Below are 25,789 nucleotides of genomic sequence, written 5' to 3'. Positions count from 1 at the left end.
TCCAGATCTATCCAGTAAGAGGACAACACCAGAGAGATGTCCCCATCCTCTTCTTCAGGACTGTAAACAAGAAAATCCAGATGTTCCTCGGGATCATCAGGTAGTCGGCGAAAAGGTGTCATGAGATCTCCCTTATGATGTGAAGACGGCTGTGAAGATCTTGTGTTCAGTCTTGTTTTATCCTCCAGTATTGTATGTTTTATACTTGTGTAATGAGAACGGTGGAGATGGCAGGATTATAGCTGATCATAGATGTGACTTCTCCATCTGTCTCTAACTTTTACAATATTTGTTTCAGGGTAAAGATCTGACCCATATTAATACTATAGAGACACATGTGAGGGGTGATGAGTGGTGTAAAGAGGAGATTCATACAGATACATGGACAGGTGAGTAGTAACCACCAAATGCAGAGAAGTTACAGATTCCTCTTAAGGTACGTACCTTCACACTGAGCAACTTTTGAACGATAGCGATCCGTGACGTTGCAGCGTCCTGGATAGCGATCTCGTTGTGTTTGACACGCAGCAGCGATCAGGATCCTGCTGTGACATCGCTGGTCGGAGCTAGAAGGCCAGAACTTTATTTCGTCGCTGGATCACCCGCTGTCAACGCTGGATCGGCGTGTGTGACGCCGATCCAGCGATGTGTTCACTTGTAAGCAGGGTAAACATCGGGTTACTAAGCGCAGGGCCGCGCTTAGTAACCCGATATTTACCCTGGTTACCATTGTAAATGTAAAAAAAAACCCAACATACTCACATTCTGGTGTCTGTTACGTCCCCCGCCGTCAGCTTCCCGCACTGACTGTCAGCGCCGGCCGGCCGTAAAGCAGAGCACACAGTCCGTGCGGGAAGGTGACGGCGGGGGACGTGACAGACACCGAAATGTGCGTATGTTGTGTTTTTTTTTTACATTTACAATGGTAACCAGGGCAAACATCGGGTTACTAAGCGCGGCCCTGCGCTTAGTAACTCGATGTTTACCCTGGTTACCAGTGAAGACATCGCTGGATCGGCGTCACACACGCCGATTCAGCGATGTCAGCAGGAGATCCAGCGACAAAATAAAGTGCTGGACTTTCTGCTCCGACCAACGATGGCACAGCAGGATCCTGATCGCTGCTGCGTGTCAAACACAACGATATCGCTAGCCAGGACGCTGCAACGCCACGGATCGCTAGCGATATCGTTGAGTGTGAAGGTACCTTTAGTCTTTGTCTGACTCTGCTTTATCAGTTGTCCTGCCCAGTCATTTCACAATTAAAGGGACACTGTCACCTGAATTTGGAGGGAACAATCTTCAGCCATGGAGGCGGGGTTTTTGGGTTTTTGATTCACCCTTTCCTTACCCGCTGGCTGCATGCTGGCTGCAATATTGGATTGAAGTTCATTCTCTGTCCTCCATAGTACACACCTGTGCAAGGTAAGATTGCCTTGTGCAGGCATGTACTACGGAGGACAGTGAATGAACTTCAATCCAATATTGCAGCCAGCATGCAGCCAGCGGGTAAGGAAAGGGTGAATCAAAAACCCCAAAACCCCGCCTCCATGGCTGAAGATTGTTCCCTCCAAATTCAGGTGACAGTGTCCCTTTAAAGGTCAACATTCTGCCTTTAGATGACTGCATGGTCCTCCAACCAAACCTGTCTCCATTAGTTTGAGCATTTATATAAGAACTTGTACTGGAGTCATCCATTGTTGAATCTATGAAGCCAGAAAATAAAAATCCCCCTTTATTAGTAAATTAAATTTAGTATTTTTTAATCTTGAAAAGTTTTCTCTAAGGCTACGTTCACATTAGCGTTTTGCGTGTTTGCGTCGGGCGATGCATGCGTCATGCGCCCCTATATTTAACATGGGGGACGCATGGACATGCGTTGTGCTGCTTTGTGCGATGCATGCGGTTTTTTTGCCGCAAGCGTCGGGCACAGAAAACGCAACAAGTTGCATTTTTGGCTACGTTCACATTTGCGTTGTGCGCCACTGCGTCGGTGACACAACGCAAATAAAAACGCACACAAAAACGCTGCGTTTTGCGACGCATGCGTCGTTTTTTGCCGAAATTTGGACGCAAGAAAAATGCAACTTGTTGCGTTTTCTGCGCCCGACGCTTGCGGCAAAAAAAAAACGCATGCGTCGCACAACGCAGCACAACGCAGCACAACGCATGTCCATGCGTCCCCCATGTTAAATATAGGGGCGCATGACGCATGCGTCGCCGCTGCGTCGCCCGACGCAAACACGCAAAACGCTAATGTGAACGTAGCCTTTCTTGCGTCCAAATTTCGGCAATAAAACGACACATGCGTTGCAAAACGCAGCGTTTTTGCGTGCGTTTTGGTGCGCTTTTATTTGCGTTGTGCGTTGTGTCGCCGACGCAGCGGCGCACAACGCAAATGTAAAAATATTGTACCCTACAACAGTTTGAAAGCTACCATGTCACATATTATAATTACCCAGAGATATCACAGTTTCTCATTTCATGTCATCGATTTTTACTGCTCTATCTTTGTTTCTATCCAGTTCCCATATTTCACATCTGACATGAGTCACTTAATGTAGTTATAACTTTAACCCCTTACCGGCATCGGACGTACTATACCGTCCGATGCCGGCTCCCCTGCTTTGATGCAGGGCTCCGCGGTGAGCCCGCACCAAAGCCGGGACATGTCAGCTGTTTTGAACAGCTGACATGTGCCCGTAATAGGCGCGGGCAGAATCGCGATCTGCCCGCACCTATTAACTAGTTAAATGCCGCTGTCAAACGCAGACAGCGGCATTTAACTACCGCTTCCGGCCGGGCGGCCGGAAATGACGTCATCGCCGACCCCCGTCACATGATCGGGGGTCGGCGATGCTTGTGAATGGTAACCATAGAGGTCCTTGAGACCTCTATGGTTACTGATTGCCCGTCGCTGTGAGCGCCACCCTGTGGTCGGCGCTCACAGCACACGTGCAATTCTGCTACTGCTATGTAGCAGAGCCGATCGTGCTATGCCTGCTTCTAGCCTCTCATGGAGGCTATTGAAGCATGGCAAAAGTTAAAAAAAAAGTTTAAAAAAATGTGAAAAAAATAAAAAAAACATAAAAGTTTAAATCACCCCCCTTTCGCCCCAATCAAAATAAATCAATAAAAAAAAATCAAATCTACGCATATTTGGTATCGCCGCGCTCAGAATCGCCCGATCTATCAATTAAAAAAAAGTATTAACCTGATCGCTAAACAGCGTAGCGGGAAAAAAATTCGAAACGCCAGAATTACTTTTTTTTGGTCGCCGCGACATTGCATTAAAATGCAATAACGGGCGATCAAAAGAACGTATCTGCACCGAAATGCTATCATTAAAAACGTCATCTCGGCACGCAAAAAATAAGCCCTCAACCTACCCCAGATCACGAAAAATGGAGACGCTACAAGTATCGGAAAATGGCGCAATTTTGTTTTTTTTTTTTTTAGCAAAGTTTGGAATTTTTTTTCACCACTTAGATAAAAAATAACCTAGACATGTTAGTTGTCTATGAACTCGTAATGACCTGGAGAATCATAATGGCAGGTCAGTTTTAGCATTTAGTGAACCTAGCAAAAAAGCCAAACAAAAAACAAGTGTGGGATTGCACTTTTTTTTGCAATTTCACCGCACTTGGAATTTTTTTCCCGTTTTCTAGTACACGACATGCTAAAACCAATGATGTCGTTCAAAAGTACAACTCGTCCCACAAAAAATAAGCCCTCACATGGCCAAATTGACGGAAAAATAAAAAAGTTATGGCTCTGGGAAGGAGGGGAGCGAAAAACGAACACGGAAAAACGAAAAATCCCCTGGTCATGAAGGGGTTAAAATGCTTAACCTGATCCAAGTGATCCTGAGATTGTTGGATTTTATTCTGTGACACATTGTACTTTTCGTAAGTGGTAATTTCGGTAAATTTGTTTTGAGTTTATTTATGGAAAAAATCTGAAATTTGCCAAATATTTTGAAGAATAAGAAAGTTAAAACATTGATTTTGTATCCTCTTAAAACAAATAGTAATACCACACAACAGATTTAATAAATAGTAGAAAAAAAAGAGCATGAACCGCACATCCAAAAATCATTTATCTAAAGCCATTAGGCAAAAATTTATATAACTAAACATGAGGTTCTTAGTTTAACATTCTGACCATAGTGTATGAAGCCCACTGCCACGTCAATGTACCAGCAGGGCAGACTGCCTGGTGCCCCACGGCACCCATGCTGCAAGACTGAGTCCCTAAGACTCCAGACCGCGCCGCCCCACCAGCAAAAAACCACAGTAACAATGGCTGCCACACAGCACCCACACCAAATGAAAGGAGCACTGAAACTTGCCTTCCTCCAGCTCTTCAGTGAGAGCAAAAATGGGCTAGACCCCTTACTTTGCAGTCTCCTTAGCAGGATTGAATTAGCAGGAGACTGCAAAGTATGGGGTCTAGCCCATTTTTGCTCTCACTGAAGAGCTTGATGGAGGGGAGTTTCATTGCTCCTTACATTTGGTGTTGGTGCTGTGTGGCGGCCATTGTTTCTGGGGCATTGTGCTGGTGGTGCGGCACGGTCTGGAGTCATGGGGACTCTGTCTTGCAGCATTGGTGCTGTGAGACACCAGGCCGTCAGCCCTGCTGCTGCCACTGTGGAGGTGGTCTGCGCACGGCTCCGCTCCGTGGGGGTGATGGGGACTCCTTTCATTTGGTGCTGTGTGGCGGCCATTGTTGCTGTGGTTTTGTGTTGGTGAAGCAGCGTGGTGTGGAGACCCCGGGCCGTCAGCCCTGCCAATGCATGGCCGCTGTGGTGGTGTTCGGCGCATGGCTCCGCTCCGTTAGGGCGGTAGGACCCACTATGAGGTTTGCCATGACGTGGCAGTGGGCTTCATACAGTCTGATCGGAATGTTAAGCTGAGAACCTCATGTTCAGTTATATATATTTTTGCCGAGAGGCACTGGAGGCGCACGGCTCCGCTCCGTGGGTGCGATGGGTACTCCTTTAATTTGGTGCTGGTGCTGTGTTGCGACCATTGTTGCTGTGGTTTTGTGTTGGTGGAGCAATGCGGTATGGAGACCTCGGGCCATCTGCCCTGCCAATGCATCGCCGCTGTGGCTGTGTTTGGCGCATGGCTCCGCTCTGTTAGGGCGGTAGGACCCACTACGAGGTTTGCTGTGACAAGGCAGTGGGCTTCATACAGTCTGATTGGAATGTTAAGCGGAGAACCTCATGTTCAGTTATGGGGACTCTGTCTTGCAGCATTGGTGCTGTGAGACACCAGGCCGTCAGCCCTGCCGCTGCATTGCTACTGTGGCGGTGGTCTGCGGACGGCTCCGCCCCGTGGGGGTGATGGGGACTCCTTTCATTTGGTGCTGTGTGGCGGCCATTGTTGCTGTGGTTTTGTGTTGGTGAAGCAACGTGGTGTCGAGACCCGGCGCCATCAGCCCTGCCAATGCATGGCCGCTGTGGTGGTGTTCGGCGCATGGCTCCGCTCCGTTAGGGTGGTAGGACCCACTACGAGTTTTGCCGTGACAAGGCAGTGGGCTTCATACAGTCTGATCGGAATGTTAAGCGGAGAACCTCATGTTAAGTTATATATATTTTTGCCGAGAGGCATTTGATATATTGTATGATTTTTGGAGGTGCTGTCCTTTCGCTTTTTTCAGATTTAATAAATAGCATTTATCATATTTCTACTTTACATCAACAGCAGTTTTTGAACATTTTTTTTATATTTTTAAGATGTACAATAACAAATAGTATTGTGGTACCGTGTTAGCCAAAAAAATCGATGTGAATACTTTTCTGCCCAATGATGACAGAAGTATTCTAGGAGTGATATCTTTATTGGCTAACAAGAAAATAATATGTTTGCAAGCTTTCAGAGCACAGTGGACTTTAAAAGGTTTAAACAACCAATTATCATATTTTCAAGGAATTTTAATATACAAAACTTATTTATTGGTGACCAAATTACTTTTGGAGTTACTTGGAGGGCCTATATTTTTTAAAATTGCACTCCTCATAGCATCAAAAACCACATTCAGGAAATGTAACCCTTAAGGTGTATTACAATATGGGAAAATAGAAGAATGACCCCCACAATATATTTTGCAGCCTCTTTTAAATAGGACAGTGTTATGATACGGTGGTCTAGGAGCAACATGGAACGAGCTCTGAAGGAAGTGGTAACTGTACTGACCGCAGTCCCTAAGCTCAACACAACACTAGAAGTAGCCGTGGGATGCTCCTAACTCTCCCTAGGCACCTCGAACACAGCCTAAGAGCTAACTACCCCTAAAGATAGAAGCAGGAAAGCTATCTTGCCTCAGAGAAAATCCCCAAAGGATAGATTAGCCCCCCACAAATAATGACTGTGAGTGGAGAGGGAAAAGACATACACAGAATGAAACCAGGATGAGCACAGGAGGCCAGTCTAGCTAAATAGATAGGACAGGATGGAATACTGTGCGGTCAGTATAAAACACTACAAAAAATCCACGCAGAGTTTACAAAAAATCTCCACACCTGACTAAAGGCGTGGAGGGTAAATCTGCTTCCCAGAGCTTCCAGCAAGACAGAATAAATTCATACTGATAAGCTGGACAAACATAGAAAGCACAGAACGGATAAGTCCACAATCTATGGACAGAAAAGAGCAAGCAAAAACTTATCTTTGCTGAACTGGTCAGGATAACAGGGAAATCCAAAGAGATGAGAATCCAACCAGGAACCTTTTACAAGTGGCACTGGCTGAAGAAAGAGCCAGGCATAAATAGCCGAGCAGAAAAGAAGATGAGTGGAAGCAGCTGAAGACAGCTAAATCCAAGGAGCAGCCATACCACTAGAAACCACAAGAGGGAGCCCAAGAGCAGAACTCACAAAAGTGCCACTTACAACCACCGGAGGGAGCCCAAGAGCGGAATTCACAACAGGACAGTATGTATAACTAGGGTGTCACGTCTCTGGAAGTCCTTGAGTTAGATGGTCACGTTGGATAATGAATCGCAGGTCTTCTTTAGAGATGGTGTGAATTTGTGTTCTATGTTAAATGGATTTAGTTTATCTGGAGCTGAAGAGGTTAATGACCCGCTGTATGCTGGTCAGATAAATGCATCTCCATTTCAGCTGCTTCTGATCGGGTCATTACCTCTTCCTATATAAACTGGTCAGACCTTCTTGTCCCTGCCAGTGAAAGATTCAACTTCCTGTACTATGTGCTAAAGCTAACTGGTTTTTGTAGAGTTGTTGTAGTAGTGATTTGAGGTTTGCTGTAGTACATGTGTGTTTATCTCCTGATCCCTGTTTCCATTTAGTTTATTCCTCCCTGTCCCTATCCTCCTCCCTTTTGTTTATTAGTGCTTTTGTATCATAGAGGTTTTTTGTGGATGTTTACATTACATATTTGTTGTATACCTCATGGGGTAGGGGAAGGGACAGACCAGAGTTTAACAATAGCATAGTAAAATCGGAGACTCTGGCTTCTCTACCTCCAAAAGTACCTCCTGGGACAGGGATAGTTAGGATTCCAGTTCCAGGGACAGTTTAAGGCCCCCCTTACTTACAAAAGACCATCACAACGTGTCAATAAAATACTATTTCGGCACATGGCAGGGCTCCGTAGTAAAGGAGCATCATTTGGCTTTGTGAATGCAGATTTTGCTGGAATAGATAAGGGCACCTTTTGAAGATTTTTAGAAAATCACATAAAATTGACTCCGTTACCCTCAGTGAACTCCTCATCAGGAGTAGCTACTATTTTTATTCCACAAATATTCTCTGGAAACTAACACGCAGTGGATATTGAATGACAATTGCAAATATTTTAGTACCCAATAAGTGGTGCCTAGCTTGTGCTTCTGGAGACACGCACACTTTCAATGCTTAAGTGTATTCTTCCCGTTAGTACAATGCTAAACATGTGGACACTAACATTTTATGGTCACACTGTAAAGGCCCCTTCACAAGCGACGCTGCAGCGATACCGACAACGATCCGGATCGCTGCAGCGTCGCTGTTTGGTCGCTGGAGAGCTGTCACACAGACCGCTCTCCAGCGACCAACGATGCCGGTAACCAGGGTAACATCGGGTAACTAAGCGCAGGGCCGCGCTTAGTAACCCGATGTTTACCCTGGTTACCATCCTAAAAGTAAAAAAAACAAACAGTACATACTTACCTAACGCTGTCTGTCCTCCAGCGCTGTGCTCTGCTCTCCTCCTGTACTGTCTGTGTGAGCACAGCGGCCGGAAAGCAGAGCGGTGACGTCACCGCTCTGCTTTCCGGCTGACCGACGCTCACAGACAGTGCAGGAGGAATGCAGAGCACAGCGCTGGGGACAGACAGCGGTAGGTAAGTATGTAGTGTTTGTTTTTTTTACTTTTAGGATGGTAACCAGGGTAAACATCGGGTTACTAAGCGCGGCCCTGCGCTTAGTTACCCGATGTTTACCCTGGTTACCAGTGAAGACATCGCTGGATCGGTGTCACACACGCCGATCCAGCGATGTCCACGGGAGATCCAGCGACGAAACAAAGTTCTGGACTTTGTTCAGCGACCAACGATCTCCCAGCAGGGGCCTGATCGTTGGTCACTGTCACACATAACGATTTTATTAACGATATCGTTGCTACGTCACAAAAAGCAACGATATCGTTAACAATATCGTTATGTGTGAAGGTACCTTAAGGCTCAAACAAGGGAGACATTTGGCTTTGGGAATGCAGATTTTGCTAGATTGGTTTATGGAAGCATTGCGATTGTTTTTGAAGCTTATGTATGTTGCATTTCAAGGTCTACTGTTAGATTTTAACTGTTTTTGTCTTGGTCAGTAATTGATTTTGGTGGGTACGGAAAGTATTCAGACCCCTTAAAATTTTTCACTCTTTGTTTTATTGCAGCCATTTGGCAAATTCAAAAAAGTCAATTTTTTCTCATTAATGTACACTCTGCGCCCCATCTTGACAAAAAAAACCTGAAATGTAGAAGTTTTTACAAAATTATTGAAAAAGAAAAATCAAAATCTCACATGGTTATAAGCATTCAGACCAGGGGGGATGTGGCCTGCCAGCCAGCCAGCCAGCCTATGGAGATGGCTGCTTGATCGAGAGGAGCTCCAGAGGACCATAAACCGTCTCTACACGGCTTCATATCGACTTGTTTACCCACTCCGACCTGTGTCAGTACGTCATGCACAAGGGGAAACCCTGCAAACCGGCTGTGCCAGCTAAACTTACTGACTTTTATCTGATGGACAAACCAGCTTGTCCCTCCAGTAAAATGGCTCTTCCGTCCTCTGCAGCTGCCTCCTCCTACACATCTCAAGGCCCCTTCACATTAAGCGATGCTGCAGCGATACCGACAACGATCCGGATCGCTGCAGCGTTGCTGTTTGGTCGCTGGAGAGCTGTCACACAGACAGCTCTCCAGCGACCAACGATCCCGAGGTCCCCTGGTAACCAGGGTAAACATCGGGTTACTAAGCGCAGGGCCGCGCTTAGTAACCCGATGTTTACCCTGGTTACCATCCTAAAAGTAAAAAAAACAAACGCTACATACTTGCCTACCGCTGTCTGTCCCCGGCGCTGTGCTTCTCTGCTCTGGCTGTGAGCGCCGGGCAGCCGAAAAGCACAGCGGTGATGTCACCGCTCTGCTTTCCGGCCGCTGTGCTCACAGCCAGAGCAGAGAAGCAGAGCGCCGGGGACAGACAGCGGTAGGTAAGTATGTAGCGTTTGTTTTTTTAACTTTTAGGATGGTAACCAGGGTAAACATCGGGTTACTAAGCACGGCCCTGCGCTTAGTAACCCGATGTTTACCCTGTTTACCAGCGAAGACATCGCTGAATCGGTGTCACACACGCCGATTCAGCGATGTCAGCGGGAGAGCCAGCGACCAAAGAAAGGTCTGGCCCTCTAGCCCCGACCAACGACATCACAGCTGGATTCTGATCGCTGCTGCGTGTCAAACTAAACGATATCGCTAGCGAGGACGCTGCAACGTCACGGATTGCTAGCGATATCGTTTAGTGTGAAGGCACCTTCACTCCTCAGGCTGTAAATCTGCACAGAAGGGAAACTCCTCTGACACCCCCCTCGCAGAACAAACAATGCAGAGATTGCTATCTTCACTAAGAGCATCCTTACAAGAAGACTTGAGGGACATGATAAAACACATTAGGCTACTTTCACACTAGCGTCGTTTGGCCTCCGTCGCAATACATCGTTTTGGAGAAAAAACGCATCCTGCAAAGTTGCCTGCAGGATGCGTTTTTTCTCCATAGACTTTCATTAGCGACGCATTGCGACGGATTGCCACACGTTGCATCCGTCGTGCGACGGATGGACGAGTTTTTGCAGTCCGTCGGGACAATAAAACGTTGCATGCAACGTTTTTTTGTCCGTCTGTTCTGCTTTTTCCGACCGCGCATGCGCGGCCGGAACTCCGCCCCCTCCTCCCCGGACCTTACATTGGGGCAGCGGATGCGTTGTAAAACTGCATCCGCTGCCCCCGTTGTGATTTTATTTCACAGTATGCGTCGGTACGTTGGCCCGACGCACTGCGACGGGCCCGTACCGACGCTAGTGTGAAAGTAGCCTTAAAGGACACATTCAGGAGCTGGGGGAGCGAGCCTCACACATAGAAGCTAAAATGGCACAGATTGCAGAATCGCACAATGCACTCATAGATGCTAATGCAGCTCTGGTGGAAAAGGTATTTTCCCTGAATAACAAACTCTGGGATCAAGAGGACAGAGCAAGGCGTAATAATGTTAAAAACAGGGATATTCCTGAAGCCATTACTGACAAAGATCTGCATGATTACTTTCAAAAGTTGCTAAAGTGGGCGTTGCCTGGCTGGGATACTAGGGATCTTATTGTGGACAGGATCCACAGGGTCCCAAAGCCCAAAAATATAGACCCAGCTCTCCCACGTGATACATTGGCAAGGATTCTTTTTCTTCCTGCTAAAGATACATTCATGCAGAAATTCAAGCAAGATCATCCACCTCCAGACCCTTTCCACAACCTGAAAATCTTCCCTGATTTGTCTGCTGCTACATTGGCCAAAAGGCGGGAATTTGCGGGGCTGTCTAGGATCCTCCATGAAAACAATATTCCGTACCTGTGGGGATTTCCGGTTAAAATGGTGGTCACCCATGATGGGAGACTGCACATATTCCACTCTCCTTTGCAGCTGGAGAAACTAATGAGAGAATGGAACCTAATCGCTCCCCAAGCTCCTTCACTGGTGAAGCCTGGGCTGGGCCATTCACGGAAAAAGCTCTCTCCTGATTGGTATAAGGCTTGAATTTAAGTGTATAGGTCCTGTGCTATACTTTCCAATTCTGGTTTAAGATAGTATAACCCCCTTGCACGCTCATGAACCTAGAGCATGTCGTCCAGCCATGGCTTATGTGGTCCTAGTTGAGCTTGTTGTGTTTTTGTGTTCCCTTTCATTTCCGTCCTTGTTCCCTTCCTGTTGGACGATATGAGATTGCAACAGAAGTTAAGCTGATGTGCTTTAGATTTTTTAAATGAGTATTAAATTCCTTTCATTGAATGTAAAGGGATTGAATTCACCCATGAAGAGGACTTTAATGTGGTAAGAAATTTTTACCTCCAATTGTGACCTTCCCTACATTCAGGAGACTCAATTGCTTAAAGGCCCCTTCACATTAAGCGACGCTGCAGCGATACCGACAACGATCCGGATCGCTGCAGCGTCGCTGTTTGGTCGCTGGAGAGCTGTCACACAGACCGCTCTCCAGCGACCAACGATGCCGGTAACCAGGGTAAACATCGGGTAACTAAGCGCAGGGCCGTGCTTAGTAACCCGATGTTTACCCTGGTTACCATGCTAAAAGTAAAAAAAAACAAACACTACATACTTACCTACAGCTGTCTGTCCTCCAGCGCTGTGCTCTGCACTCCTCCTGTACTGTCTGTGAGCCGGAAAGCAGAGCGGTGACGTCACCGCTCTGCTTTCCGGCTCACAGACAGTACAGGAGGAGTGCAGAGAAGCAGAGCGCAGCGCTGGAGGACAGACGGCTGTAGGTAAGTATGTAGTGTTTGTTTTTTTTTACTTTTAGCATGGTAACCAGGGTAAACATCGGGTTACTAAGCGCGGCCCTGCGCTTAGTTACCCGATGTTTACCCTGGTTACCAGTGAAGACATCGCTGGATCGGTGTCACACACGCCGATCCAGCGATGTCTGCAGGGAGTCCAGCGACGAAATAAAGTTCTGGACTTTGTTCAGCGACCAACGATCTCCCAGCAGGGGCCTGATCGTTGGTCGCTGTCACACATAACGATTTCATTAACGATATCGTTGCTACGTCACAAATAGCAACGATATCGTTAACAATATCGTTATGTGTGAAGGTACCTTAAGTCAGATACCTGGAGAGCGAAACACCCGCAATTCTCTCAATTGCTATTTGCAAATGATCTTAAAAAAGAAAGGTGGAGTTTGTATATGTGTAAAGAAAACAGTTACTTTTAATGTCCTTAACCTTTTATAAAGACTCTGGCGGTCGTTTTTTCATTGTGATATGCACCTTAAAGGGCTCGCCCTACACAATAACCAATGTATATTGCCCAAATTATGGTCAACTGGCTTTCATTCATGGTGTTTTGTTAAAAGTCAAAGAGATATCTCAGGGTTTTGAAATTATCTGCGGGGACTTTATTATTTCGGAGATGGATACCTCCTCTTAAAAGTCAACCCGCAGGATGGACTTGGGTTCATTAATCTCTGAATTGCGTCTCCATGACATACATAGTAACATAGTAACATAGTTAGTAAGGCCGAAAAAAGACATTTGTCCATCCAGTTCAGCCTATATTCCATCATAATAAATACCCAGATCTACGTCCTTCTACAGAACCTAATAATTGTATGATACAATATTGTTCTGCTCCAGGAAGACATCCAGGCCTCTCTTGAACCCCTCGACTGAGTTCGCCATCACCACCTCCTCAGGCAAGCAATTCCAGGTTCTCACTGCCCTAACAGTAAAGAATCCTCTTCTATGTTGGTGGAAAAACCTTCTCTCCTCCAGACGCAAAGAATGCCCCCTTGTGCCCGTCACCTTCCTTGGTATAAACAGATCCTCAGCGAGATATTTGTATTGTCCCCTTATATACTTATACATGGTTATTAGATCGCCCCTCAGTCGTCTTTTTTCTAGACTAAATAATCCTAATTTCGCTAATCTATCTGGGTATTGTAGTTCTCCCATCCCCTTTATTAATTTTGTTGCCCTCCTTTGTACTCTCTCTAGTTCCATTATATCCTTCCTGAGCACCGGTGCCCAAAACTGGACACAGTACTCCATGTGCGGTCTAACTAGGGATTTGTACAGAGGCAGTATAATGCTCTCATCATGTGTATCCAGACCTCTTTTAATGCACCCCATGATCCTGTTTGCCTTGGCAGCTGCTGCCTGGCACTGGCTGCTCCAGGTAAGTTTATCATTAACTAGGATCCCCAAGTCCTTCTCCCTGTCAGATTTACCCAGTGGTTTCCCGTTCAGTGTGTAATGGTGATATTGATTCCCTCTTCCCATGTGTATAACCTTACATTTATCATTGTTAAACCTCATCTGCCACCTTTCAGCCCAAGTTTCCAACTTATCCAGATCCATCTGTAGCAGAATACTATCTTCTCTTGTATTAACTGCTTTACATAGTTTTGTATCATCTGCAAATATCGATATTTTACTGTGTAAACCTTCTACCAGATCATTAATGAATATGTTGAAGAGAACAGGTCCCAATACTGACCCCTGCGGTACCCCACTGGTCACAGCGACCCAGTTAGAGACTATACCATTTATAACCACCCTCTGCTTTCTATCACTAAGCCAGTTACTAACCCATTTACACACATTTTCCCCCAGACCAAGCATTCTCATTTTGTGTACCAACCTCTTGTGCGGCACGGTATCAAACGCTTTGGAAAAATCGAGATATACCACGTCCAATGACTCACCGTGGTCCAGTCTATAGCTTACCTCTTCATAAAAACTGATTAGATTGGTTTGACAGGAGCGATTTCTCATAAACCCATGCTGATATGGAGTTAAACAGTTATTCTCATTGAGATAATCCAGAATAACATCCCTCAGAAACCCTTCAAATATTTTACCAACAATAGAGGTTAGACTTACTGGCCTATAATTTCCAGGTTCACTTTTAGAGCCCTTTTTGAATATTGGCACCACATTTGCTATGCGCCAGTCCTGCGGAACAGACCCTGTCGCTATAGAGTCACTAAAAATAAGAAATAATGGTTTATCTATTACATTACTTAGTTCTCTTAGTACTCGTGGGTGTATGCCATCCGGACCCGGAGATTTATCTATTTTAATCTTATTTAGCCGGTTTCGCACCTCTTCTTGGGTTAGATTGGTGACCCTTAATATAGGGTTTTCATTGTTTCTTGGGATTTCACCTAGCATTTCATTTTCCACCGTGAATACCGTGGAGAAGAAGGTGTTTAATATGTTAGCTTTTTCCTCGTCATCTACAACCATTCTTTCCTCACTATTTTTTAAGGGGCCTACATTTTCAGTTTTTATTCTTTTACTATTGATATAGTTGAAGAACAGTTTGGGATTAGTTTTACTCTCCTTAGCAATGTGCTTCTCTGTTTCCTTTTTGGCAGCTTTAATTAGTTTTTTAGATAAAGTATTTTTCTCCCTATAGTTTTTTAGAGCTTCAATGGTGCCATCCTGCTTTAGTAGTGCAAATGCTTTCTTTTTACTGTTAATTGCCTGTCTTACTTCTTTGTTTAGCCACATTGGGTTTTTCCTATTTCTAGTCCTTTTATTCCCACAAGGTATAAACCGCTTACACTGCCTATTTAGGATGTTCTTAAACATTTCCCATTTATTATCTGTATTCTCATTTCTGAGGATATTGTCCCAGTCTACCAGATTAAGGGCATCTCTAAGCTGTTCAAACTTTGCCTTCCTAAAGTTCAATGTTTTTGTGACTCCCTGACAAGTCCCCCTAGTGAAAGACAGGTGAAACTGCACAATATTGTGGTCGCTATTTCCTAAATGCCCAACCACCTGCAGATTTGTTATTCTGTCAGGTCTATTAGATAGTATTAGGTCTAAAAGTGCTGCTCCTCTGGTTGGATTCTGCACCAATTGTGAAAGATAATTTTTCTTGGTTATTAGCAGAAACCTGTTGCCTTTATGGGTTTCACAGGTTTCTGTTTCCCAGTTAATATCCGGGTAGTTAAAGTCCCCCATAACCAGGACCTCATTATGGGTTGCAGCTTCATCTATCTGCTTTAGAACGGAGATATCTTCATGCTTCAGAGATTTTACTTTCTTTTCTCCTAGACACAAATCGTATAGCAGAATTTACATGTTTTTGGTAAATAGTCTCTCTGTCGCTAACTGTATATCTGCATCTATAAGACCAATTACTTGGTCTGACCATGCCCCAATTACCCTGGAGGTTTCTGATCAGTAATCTCTGAATTGCTCCCCATGCTGGAGACGGAACCCCCGGCTATTACTAAATCATGGGACAATCTCTGATATTACAAAAACTCTAACAGATTACTTCTGGGAAAATGACAATGGTGAAGTAAATGATGAGACATTATTTTCTGCGCACAGATCTGGGATTCGGTGTCAACTCATAAAAATAGCTTCCTATTAGAAAAAAATGAGAGATAAAGAGCGGTCTGATCTCATCGCTCAAATTCAAAAACTAGAGGAGGCAAATAAAAAGTCCCCCACAGTCAAAATTTCAAACGAGATCGGTTATCTTAGATTTAGATTCCGTTCCCATTTAATCAGCCAATATGAACATGATCTTAAAAAATCAAAACTATCCTTCTATGCGATGGGGGACAGAGCTAGCAGACTTTTAGGTAGACGAGGGAAGAAACAACAAATCAAAGCTAAAATAGAATTTCTGAAAGGTCCCAATGATTCCATCATCAGGAACCCCATAGAAATTGCAAATTCTTTTGCTAACTACTATAAGACACTATATAACTTAAAAGATGATCCCTCTACGCTACAACCCTCCCCCTCTTATATTCAAGAATTCTTAGATAGTGTTAACCTTCCCCGGGTTTCCTCTTCACAACTTAATAACCTTAATTTGCCCTTTAATGTTGCAAAAAAAATCAGGTAATCCGTCTTAGTAAATCCAATTCGGCGCCGGGTCCTGATGGCCTACCTAACAAATATTATAGGACATTGCCACAGGTGCTTGCCCACTTTTTGCTTAGGACATTTAACTTCTGGCAAGGAGCTCAGTCAATTGCTCCCTCCAATCTTGAGGCCACTATAGTAACCCTCCCAAAGCCTGGCAAGCCGGCTGATACCCCAGGTAATTTCAGACCAATTTCATTACTGAACTGCGATTCGAAATTATATGCCAAATTGATAGCTATCAGACTACACACAGTCCTGCCTGGGCTAATCTCTGCAGATCAGGTGGGGATTGTCCCCGGCCGCCAGGGTAGGGATGATACTAGACGAACGGTGGACCTTGTGTGGATGGCGTAGCTTTTGAGGACCCACACTGTACTCTCCTGTCACTAGACACAGAGAAAGCGTTTGACAGGGTGCACTGGGGCTACCTGAGGGGGTGTTGGGTAAGTTTGGGATTGAAGGCCCTTTATGCTCAGCCATTCTTTCTGTCTAATCAAACCCAAACGCTAAGATTTTTTCTTCAGGGTTTAAGTCGGAGGAGTTCTCTATTTCTAATAGAACCCGCCAGGGGTATCCTCTTTTGCCTGTGATTTTTACTCTGGTTATGAAACCCCTGGCGGAGGCTATAGGGAGTAACCCGGGGGTGTCAGGCATTAAGGTGGGGGACTCTAACCATCTAATTGGTCTATGTGCGGACAATCTTATCGCCTGCACGAATATTGAGCAATCTTTCCCGGCTATAATGCCCACATTGACAAAATTTTCCTCGGTCTCTAATTATAAACTTAACTCGTCCAAGTCTTTAATCCTTCCAATTGGAGTCCCGACTAACTTGAGGGAAAAATTAACAGCTATGTTACCTTTTCAGTGGACCAATGAAAGTATTTCTTATTTAGGGATAAATCTGTCACCTTCCCGTCTTCTGGTTCAATCTAATGTACTCCCTTTACTTAGCACTCTCGAGAAAGAATTGTTGAGATATTCTAAATTGATCCTTTCATGGGTTGCAAGGATTCAATCCTTTAAAATGGTCTTTCTACCAAAAATAATCTACTTATTAAAGTGTCTGCCAGTGTTGTACCCCAAAGTGTATTTCTAAAATTTGATGGGGAGATTTGTATGGGCTAACAAACCCCCTCGTGTAGTAGCAAAAATTTTGCAATATCCCTACAGGATGGGTGGTATGGGTATCCCCAAAATACAAGCCTACTATAAAGCTACCCTTTTGGTGGTTGCTAATTGAGTAATTTCTTTCCAGGGGTGGGTCAACGAGACGTTCACTTGAAATCGAATATATCAGACCTACAGGACATAAACCAATCCTTTTAACTATGGAGGCAAAAGTTAGGGTCTGGAAACGGGAAGTAATAAACCAGCTGAATATCCCCCTGTCTGATCTGTCGATTAGGTCAGTTGAACCTCATATACCCTATCTAAGTATGTCTTGATGGGAGGCTGCGGGTATTAAATCATTGGGAGACCTTATAGATGACTTTGGCTTAATTCCATTTAATGATATCCTGACTTCTCATCCATCCCTGAGGGGGGCCCTTTTATCAATACCTTCAAGTTAGGCATTTGTTTTACACTGGGCCTACGTCTTGAACTCTACCTTCGACTTCTTCCCGGAAAAGATCACTTTTCTCCTCTGGCAGGGAAAACTCGGGTTTATCTCCTTTTTAAGAGATGCCCAATAATACCCCCTTGGAGAGAACACTCCCATACATGATAAAGTTGGAAAAAGAATTGAAATTCTCTGCATCCCCTCAGAAGTGGCATGATGCTATTAGTCTAGTGCAAAAATTCTCTAGATGTGTTAATCACCTAAAGCAGATTAAAAAACTGCACCTCAGATGGTATCTCTATCCGATGAGAATAGCTCACTTCTCCCCAAATTATTCCCCCTTTTGCTGGAGAGTTTGCAGGCAAATAGGTTCCTTGAGCCATATGTGGTGGGACTGTCTGGTAATTTTTCCATTCTGGCTTAGGGTTTTTGATCTGTGCTCACACATTTTAGGCCAGAGAATACCCCCAGAACCCAGTCTGGCGGTTTTACATCTTGGTCTGGACAATTATCCGGTCAAGATGGGGACAGTTCTTTCACATGTTCTGATTTCCGCAAGATTTTGTGTTGCTGCAAATTTGAAGTCCCTGAACCCTCCCTGGCTTCAAGAGCTTATTAACAAGGTAAATTCTCACTTTGAATTTCGAATACTTACTAGCTTCTTCCCTTAAGCAGAAGGAAAAAGGAGTTTGTTCTTGGGCCCTCTGGCTGGATTTTTCCTTAGTAGCCCCTCTATTGGCCATAACAGATAATGCCCTTCCTTTCTTAGTCTAGATTTGATTGATACTAGGCCCTTTACTTTCTACATCCTCAATATCATTGTGTATTTATTTTAGATCTGTTGCTTGTCTCACTCAGCACCTCCCCCACCCTCTTCCCTTGGTTGTGTTTGTATTTCCCATTATATGAAAATGAGAGTTTTGGCTCAAGTTGTTGCAGGTCAAACTGTTTAACTCACATTTCTGTGGTTTTAATTTTAATATGTGTTGTTGATCTGCGACTCTATGCATTTATTGTACTCTGTTTTGCTCTCAATTAAAGATTTTGGATAAAAAAAAAAGAATTCAGACCCTTTGCTCAGACACTCATATTTAAGTCACGTGCTGTCCATTTCCTTGTGATCCTCCTTGAGATGGTTCTACTCCTTCATTGGAGTCCAGCTGTGCCTAATTAAACAGATAGGACTTGATTTGTACAGGCACACATCTGTCTATATAAGACCTCACAGATCACAGTGCATGTCTGTTTTGTTTCGGTTCAAAGAATTTTGATGAATAAATAAATGCTCACACGACAATTGAATAAGACAAAAATGAATTTACTTAATAAAAGATAAATATAATCAGTCACTCAAAATAGCAAATAATCATACATTACACACTCAAGGTAGAAGTCCATCACTCATCGTCCAGGAAGCAAGAGACCGGGCCCAAGCACATGTGCTCTGTTATATCTCTCAGCTACTAGAGGTGTCCAGCCCCCACGTGTGGGGAGTGATGTCACCAGTCTATTGTCCACTGGCCAAGGTACATCCCCTCAATCCCCAATGAAACCTGATTAACCAGTTTTTTGCAACTGGAGGAGGGGGCTTCATGTAGGACACATGGCAGAAATTCAACAACTGGGGGATGGGCCCCTGAACACATGTGGGGGAATTATATATATGTGATTGAAAACATATCAATATCTCTATCCTTGGTATTAAGTAATTGGAGTGTTGAAATCAATTAAAATATATATAACATAATGCATAATGTCAGACCAAATGACAATCATGAGGTCAAACGAACTGGCCAATGAGCTCAGAGACAGAATTGTGGCAAGGCACAGATCTGGCCAAGGTTACAAAAGAATTTCTGCGGTACTCAAGGTTCCTAAGAGCACAGTGGCCTCTATGATCCTTAAATGGAAGAAGTTTGGGACCAACAGAAGTCTTTCTAGACTTGGCTGTCCAGCCAAACTGAGCAATCGTGGGAGAATAGCCTTGGTGAGAGAGGTAAAGAAGAACCGCAAGATCACTGTGACTGATCTCCAGAGATGCACTAGGGAGATGGGAGAAAGTACCACAAAGTCAACTATCACTGTCTACTATCTACAACAGTCGGGCCTTTATGGCAGAGTGGCCCAATGGAAGCCTGTCCTCAGTGCAAGACATATGAAAGCCAGCATAGAGATTCTAAAAAACACATAAAGGACTCCCAGACTATGAGAAATAAGATTCTCTGGTCTGCTGAAACAAAGATCGGTATGTACGCGGTATGTATGGAGAAAACCAGGCACTGCTCATCACCTGCCCAATACAATCCCAACAGTGAAACGTGGTGGCAGCATCATGCAATGGGGGTGTTTTTCAACTGCAGGGACAGGACGACCGGTTGCCATTGAAGGAAACATGAATGCAGCCAAGTACAGTTATCCTAGGTGAAAACCTTTTCCAGAGTGCTCTGGACCTTAGACTTGCCCCAAGGTTCACCTTCCAGCAAGACAATGACCATACGCACACAGCTAAAATAACAAAGGAATGGCTTTGGAACAACTCTGTGACCATTCTTGACTGGCCCAGCCAAAGCCCTGACCTAAACCCAATTGAGCATCTTTGGAGAGACCTGAAAAAGGCTGTCCACCAACGTTCACCATCCAACCTGATGAAATTGGAGAGGATCTGCAAGGAAGAATGGCAGAGGATCCCCAAATCCAGTTGTGAAAAAATTGTTGCATCATTCCCAAGAAGACTCATGTACTAGCTCTAAAGGTGCCCAATACTGAGCAAAGGGTCTGAATACTTATGACCATGTAACATAGTAACATAGTAACATAGTTAGTAAGGCCGAAAAAAGACATTTGTCCATCCAGTTCAGCCTATATTCCATCATATTAAATACCCAGATCTACGTCCTTCTACAGAACCTAATAATTGTATGATACAATATTGTTCTGCTCCAGGAAGACATCCAGGCCTCTCTTGAACCCCTCGACTGAGTTCGCCATCACCACCTCCTCAGGCAAGCAATTCCAGATTCTCACTGCCCTAACAGTAAAGAATCCTCTTCTATGTTGGTGGAAAAACCTTCTCTCCTCCAGACGCAAAGAATGCCCCCTTGTGCCCGTCACCTTCCTTGGTATAAACAGATCCTCAGCGAGATATTTGTATTGTCCCCTTATATACTTATACATGGTTATTAGATCGCCCCTCAGTCGTCTTTTTTCTAGACTAAATAATCCTAATTTCGCTAATCTATCTGGGTATTGTAGTTCTCCCATCCCCTTTATTAATTTTGTTGCCCTCCTTTGTACTCTCTCTAGTTCCATTATATCCTTCCTGAGCACCGGTGCCCAAAACTGGACACAGTACTCCATGTGCGGTCTAACTAGGGATTTGTACAGAGGCAGTATAATGCTCTCATCATGTGTATCCAGACCATGTGATATCCAGACCATGTATCCAGACCATGTGATAATTCATTTTTTTTTAATACGTTTGCAAAAATTTCTACATTTCTGTTTTTTTTTTCAGTCAAGATGGGGTGCATAGTGTACATTAATGAGAAAAAAATGAACTTTTTTGAATTTACCAAATGGCTGCAATGAAACCAAGTGGAAAAATTTAATCCCTTCACGACGTGCTTCGTACATGTACTGCGCATGTCTTGTCTCTCCCTTTGATGTGGGTTCCAGCGCTGAGCCCACATCTTTCCCAGCACATGTCAGCTGCTTTAAACAGCTGACATGTGCCCCTAACACCCGTAGGTGTAATCGCGATCAACCCACAGTTCTTAACCTGTTAAATGCCACTGTCAATCTCTTTCAGCGGCATTTAATGTGATCACGCCGGAATTGCATCACTAATCCCACCCATCACGCCCATGTCACATGAACGCGGGTTGCCGATGGGTTGGCATGACAACTGTGGTTGTCATTGCCGGATTGCTATAGCAAGTAAACAATTCTGCTACACACAGGCTATGTGATCATCGCCTGTGTGTAGCAGAGGTTATTGGATTATCGCAGCTTTTAGGCTATGTGCACACGTTCAGGAATTCATGCAGAAAATTCCTGTGGAAATCCGGACATTTCTGCCAGATTTCCGCATGAAATCCGCATGCGTTTTTTTGCGCGGTTTTGACACGTTTTTTGCGCGTTTTTTCCCGGACATTTCCCAATGCATTAGACAGTGGGAAATCTGCGAAAAAAACGCTAAATTAATGAACAGGTTCATTATATTTCCGCAATGCGTTTTTCATGCGGAAAAACGCACATCATGTGCACAGAAATTGCGGATTCCATTATAAATGATGGGATGCTTAATGTATGCAGATTATTTGCGGTTTCATAGCAAAAATGCTAAAAAGCCGCAAATAATCTGCAACGTGTGCACATAGCCTTAGTCTCCCATGAAGCCTATTGAAGCAAGTGAAAAGTAGAAAAAAATGTTTTTTTTATAAATATAAAAGTTCTAATCACCCCCATTTCACCCCACTCAAAATAAAATAATAAAAATAGACATATTTGGGCAATTCAGAATGCGGCGATACTAATATATCAAGATATAAAAACAATTAATCTGATTGGTAAACGGCGTAGCGAAAAAAAAGTCAAAACGCCAGAATTATGTTTTTTTTTGTCCCGCAACTTTGTATTAAATTGCAATCTCAGGTGGTCAAAAGATTGTATCTATACCAAAATGATATCATTAAAAATGTCAGCTTGGCACGCAAAAAATAAACCCTCACCCAGCCCCAGATCACGAAAACTGGAGACTATACGGGTCTCAGAATATTATGCAATTTTTTGTAACAAACTTTGGATTTTTTTTCACCACTTAAATAAAAAAAAGCCTAGATTTGTTTGGTGTCTGTGAACTCGTAATGACCTGGAAAATCATAAAAGCAAGTTAGTTTTAGCATTTAGTGAATATGGTAAAAAAAAACAGTTGTGGAATTGCAATTTTTTTTGCAATTTCACCGAACGTGGATTTTATTTCCATTTTTTCCAGTACGCCATATGGTAAAACCAATGGTGTTGTTCAAAAGTACAACTTGTTCCACAAAAGAAAAAGCCCTCACATGGCCATATTGATGGAAAAATAAAAAAGTTATGGCTCTGGGAAGCAGGGGAGCGAAAAATGGAAACACAACAATGAAAATAGGCTGCGGCGCAAAGGGGTTGAAGGGGTGTATCCTATCCTAGGATATTCTGAATATTTTCCGTACCTACTGTAACTTGCAATTTCTTAGGGTATTTTAGAAATGTTATAAAAATGTAAAAAATCATAATTTATTTAAAAATAACCTTTATTCTTGGCAGATGACTTTACCAGGAGATCGGAGGGACAATTGGCATCTTCAATTTTTAAATCAGATAACTTTGATATCGATCAAAATATAACTGATGTCTGTGCCACTATTCCAGATATATCATCATCCTTTCACAGCAAAGATCTATCATTTGATCCTTTTAAACAAGTCCTATCTTCTGATTCATTACAGACTATTAAAAATAAAAGTTACACTAGAGGAGATAAACATCAAAGTGCTCTAACAACAAAGAAGTCATTTTCAAGTCTAGAATCTGAAAAACGTTTTTCCCTCAAAACGTCTTTTGTTATACATCCAAAATTTCAGATAGAGGAGAAAAATATTTCTTCTTCAGAGTGTGGGAAATATTTTAACCAGAAATTAGAACATGTTATACAAAAAAGAGTTCTTGCAGAAGGGAAGCCATATTTGTGTTCAGAATGTGGGAAATGCTTTGCAGCTAAATCAATTCTTGTTACACATCAGAGAACTCACACAGGGGAGAAGCCATATTCATGTTCAGAATGTAAGAAATGTTTTGCAGATAAATCTAATCTTGTTACACATCAGAAAAATCACACAGGGAATAAGCCATATTCATGTTCAGAATGTGGTAAATGTTTTGCATATAAATCAATTCTTTCTACACATCAGAGAACCCACTCATTGGTAAAGCCATTTTCATGTTTAGAATGTGAGAAATGTTTTACAGATAAATCATATCTTGTTTCACATCAGAGAAGTCACATAGAGAATAAGCCATATTCATGTTCAGAATGTGGTAAATGTTTTGCATATAAATCAATTCTTGTTGCACATCAGAGAAGTCACACAGGAGAGAAACCATTTTCATGTTCAGAATGTGAGAAATGTTTTGCACATAAATCATATCTTGTTTCACATCAGAGAGGTCACGTAGAGAATAAGCCATATTCATGTTCAGAATGTGGTAAATGTTTTGCATATAAATCAATTCTTGTTATACATGAGAGGACTCATACAGGAGAGAAGCCGTTTTCTTGTTTAGAATGTGAAAAGCGTTTTGCTAAGAAGTCAAATCTTGTTAAACATCAGAGAACTCACACAGGGGAGAAGCCATTTGCATGTTCAAAATGTGGTAAATGTTTTTCAGATGAATCAAATTTTTATAAACATCGCAGAACTCACACAAGGGAGAAGCCATTTTCATGATCAGAATGTGGGAAATGTTTTGCAGATAAATTATATCTTGTTTCACATCAGAGAAGTCACATAGAGAATAAGCCATATTCCTGTACAGAATGTGGTAAATGTCTTGCATATAAATCACGTCTTGTTACACATCAGAGAACTCACACAGGGGATAAACCATTTTCATGTTCCGAATGTGGTAAATGTTTTGTACATAAAACACATTTTGTTAAACATCAGAGGACTCACACAGGGGAGAAGCCCATGTTCATGTTTAGAGTGTGGGAAATGTTTTGCTAAGAAATCAAATCTTGTTAAACATCATAGACTTCACACAGGAGAGAAGCCATTTGCATGTTTAGAATGTGGTAAATGTTTTTCAGATGAATCAAATTTTATTAGACATCAGAGAACTCACACAGGGGAGAAGCCATTTTCATGTTCAGAATGTGGTAAATATTTTGCAGATAAATCATATCTTGCTTCACATCAGAGAAGTCACATAGAGAATAAGCCATATTCATGTTCAGAATGTTTTAAATGCTTTGCATATAAATCACGTCTTGATGCACATCAGAGAACTCACACAAGGTAGAAACTATTTTCATGCTTAAATTGTGGGAAATAGTTTACCAATAAAAGTAGTCTTACTAAACATCAAATTTTTCGCAGAAGGAGAAGACATTCTCATACCTAAAAAGTGGGAAATATTTAACTCCAAAATCATATTTTGTTGACTATAAAGGAAAACTCACACAGGGAGAAGCCATATATTTTTGACAAACTGTACAAGAACACGCATAACAAAGAGTCAAATTAATGACAAATAAGTAAACGAGAAAGCAAGATGACTTAAATTTGAATTATAATCTATGCAGTTATTAATTTACATCTATCTAAAATTCAAGTTAAATGCAATATTCCATGTGCATTGAATATTTCTCAAATATAAATATATATATTTGTTTATTCACTATGTGGACAAGAGTATTACAACCCATCCCCCTTAAACCTCCCAAAAGTACCCAACATTTCCTCTTCCAATTCAAATCTCAGTGATCTGCAATTCATCAATATCTTTTGATCTACAATCTCGGTGTGTGAAGAAACATCTTTAATTTTTCTATACAACAATAATAAACATGTTCATATTGCAAATTACTATTTACAGATATGATCCATTCCTTTTTGTTGAAATGTCTGGTGTTATCCATTTGACTTAAAATAAAATGTTTCCTTCTCTCCATCTCCCTCATTTAATTTTTTAATGTTGGGGTAAGATTATCTATTCAGACATCCCTATACAGAAATATTAGGGCTACAGCGACATCACATTCAATTATATGCAAAATAATAGCAGTGTATTTAAAACACCTGCAAAAAAGATCAATCCTCATAATTACATTTATTTCCATATACACAGGCAGTGGGAGCTGCACATTCAATCCCAAATGAAAACATGAGCAAAATATACATTTTTTAACTGAAAAAGAAGAAAGTTATAATAGGCAGCTCAAAAAATTAGTAGCAATAATCAACCAATCTGTCTTAAAAAAAATAAATAAAAGAGCAGTGTC

At 42.8% G+C, this 25,789-nt stretch overlaps 1 pseudogene; it reads left to right on the top strand.

The window, feature by feature from the left end:
• Positions 1–25,456, top strand: part of LOC138663856 (zinc finger protein 605-like) — a 39,815-nt pseudogene extending 14,359 nt beyond the window's left edge.
• Positions 25,457–25,789: the final 333 nt, after the last annotated feature.

The sequence above is a fragment of the Ranitomeya imitator genome, chromosome 2 (genome assembly GCF_032444005.1).
Source record: "Ranitomeya imitator isolate aRanImi1 chromosome 2, aRanImi1.pri, whole genome shotgun sequence".
Taxonomy (NCBI): domain Eukaryota; kingdom Metazoa; phylum Chordata; class Amphibia; order Anura; family Dendrobatidae; genus Ranitomeya; species Ranitomeya imitator.
The sequence above is the reverse complement of the archived record's forward strand: the minus strand, read 5'-3'. Positions and strand labels throughout refer to the sequence as shown.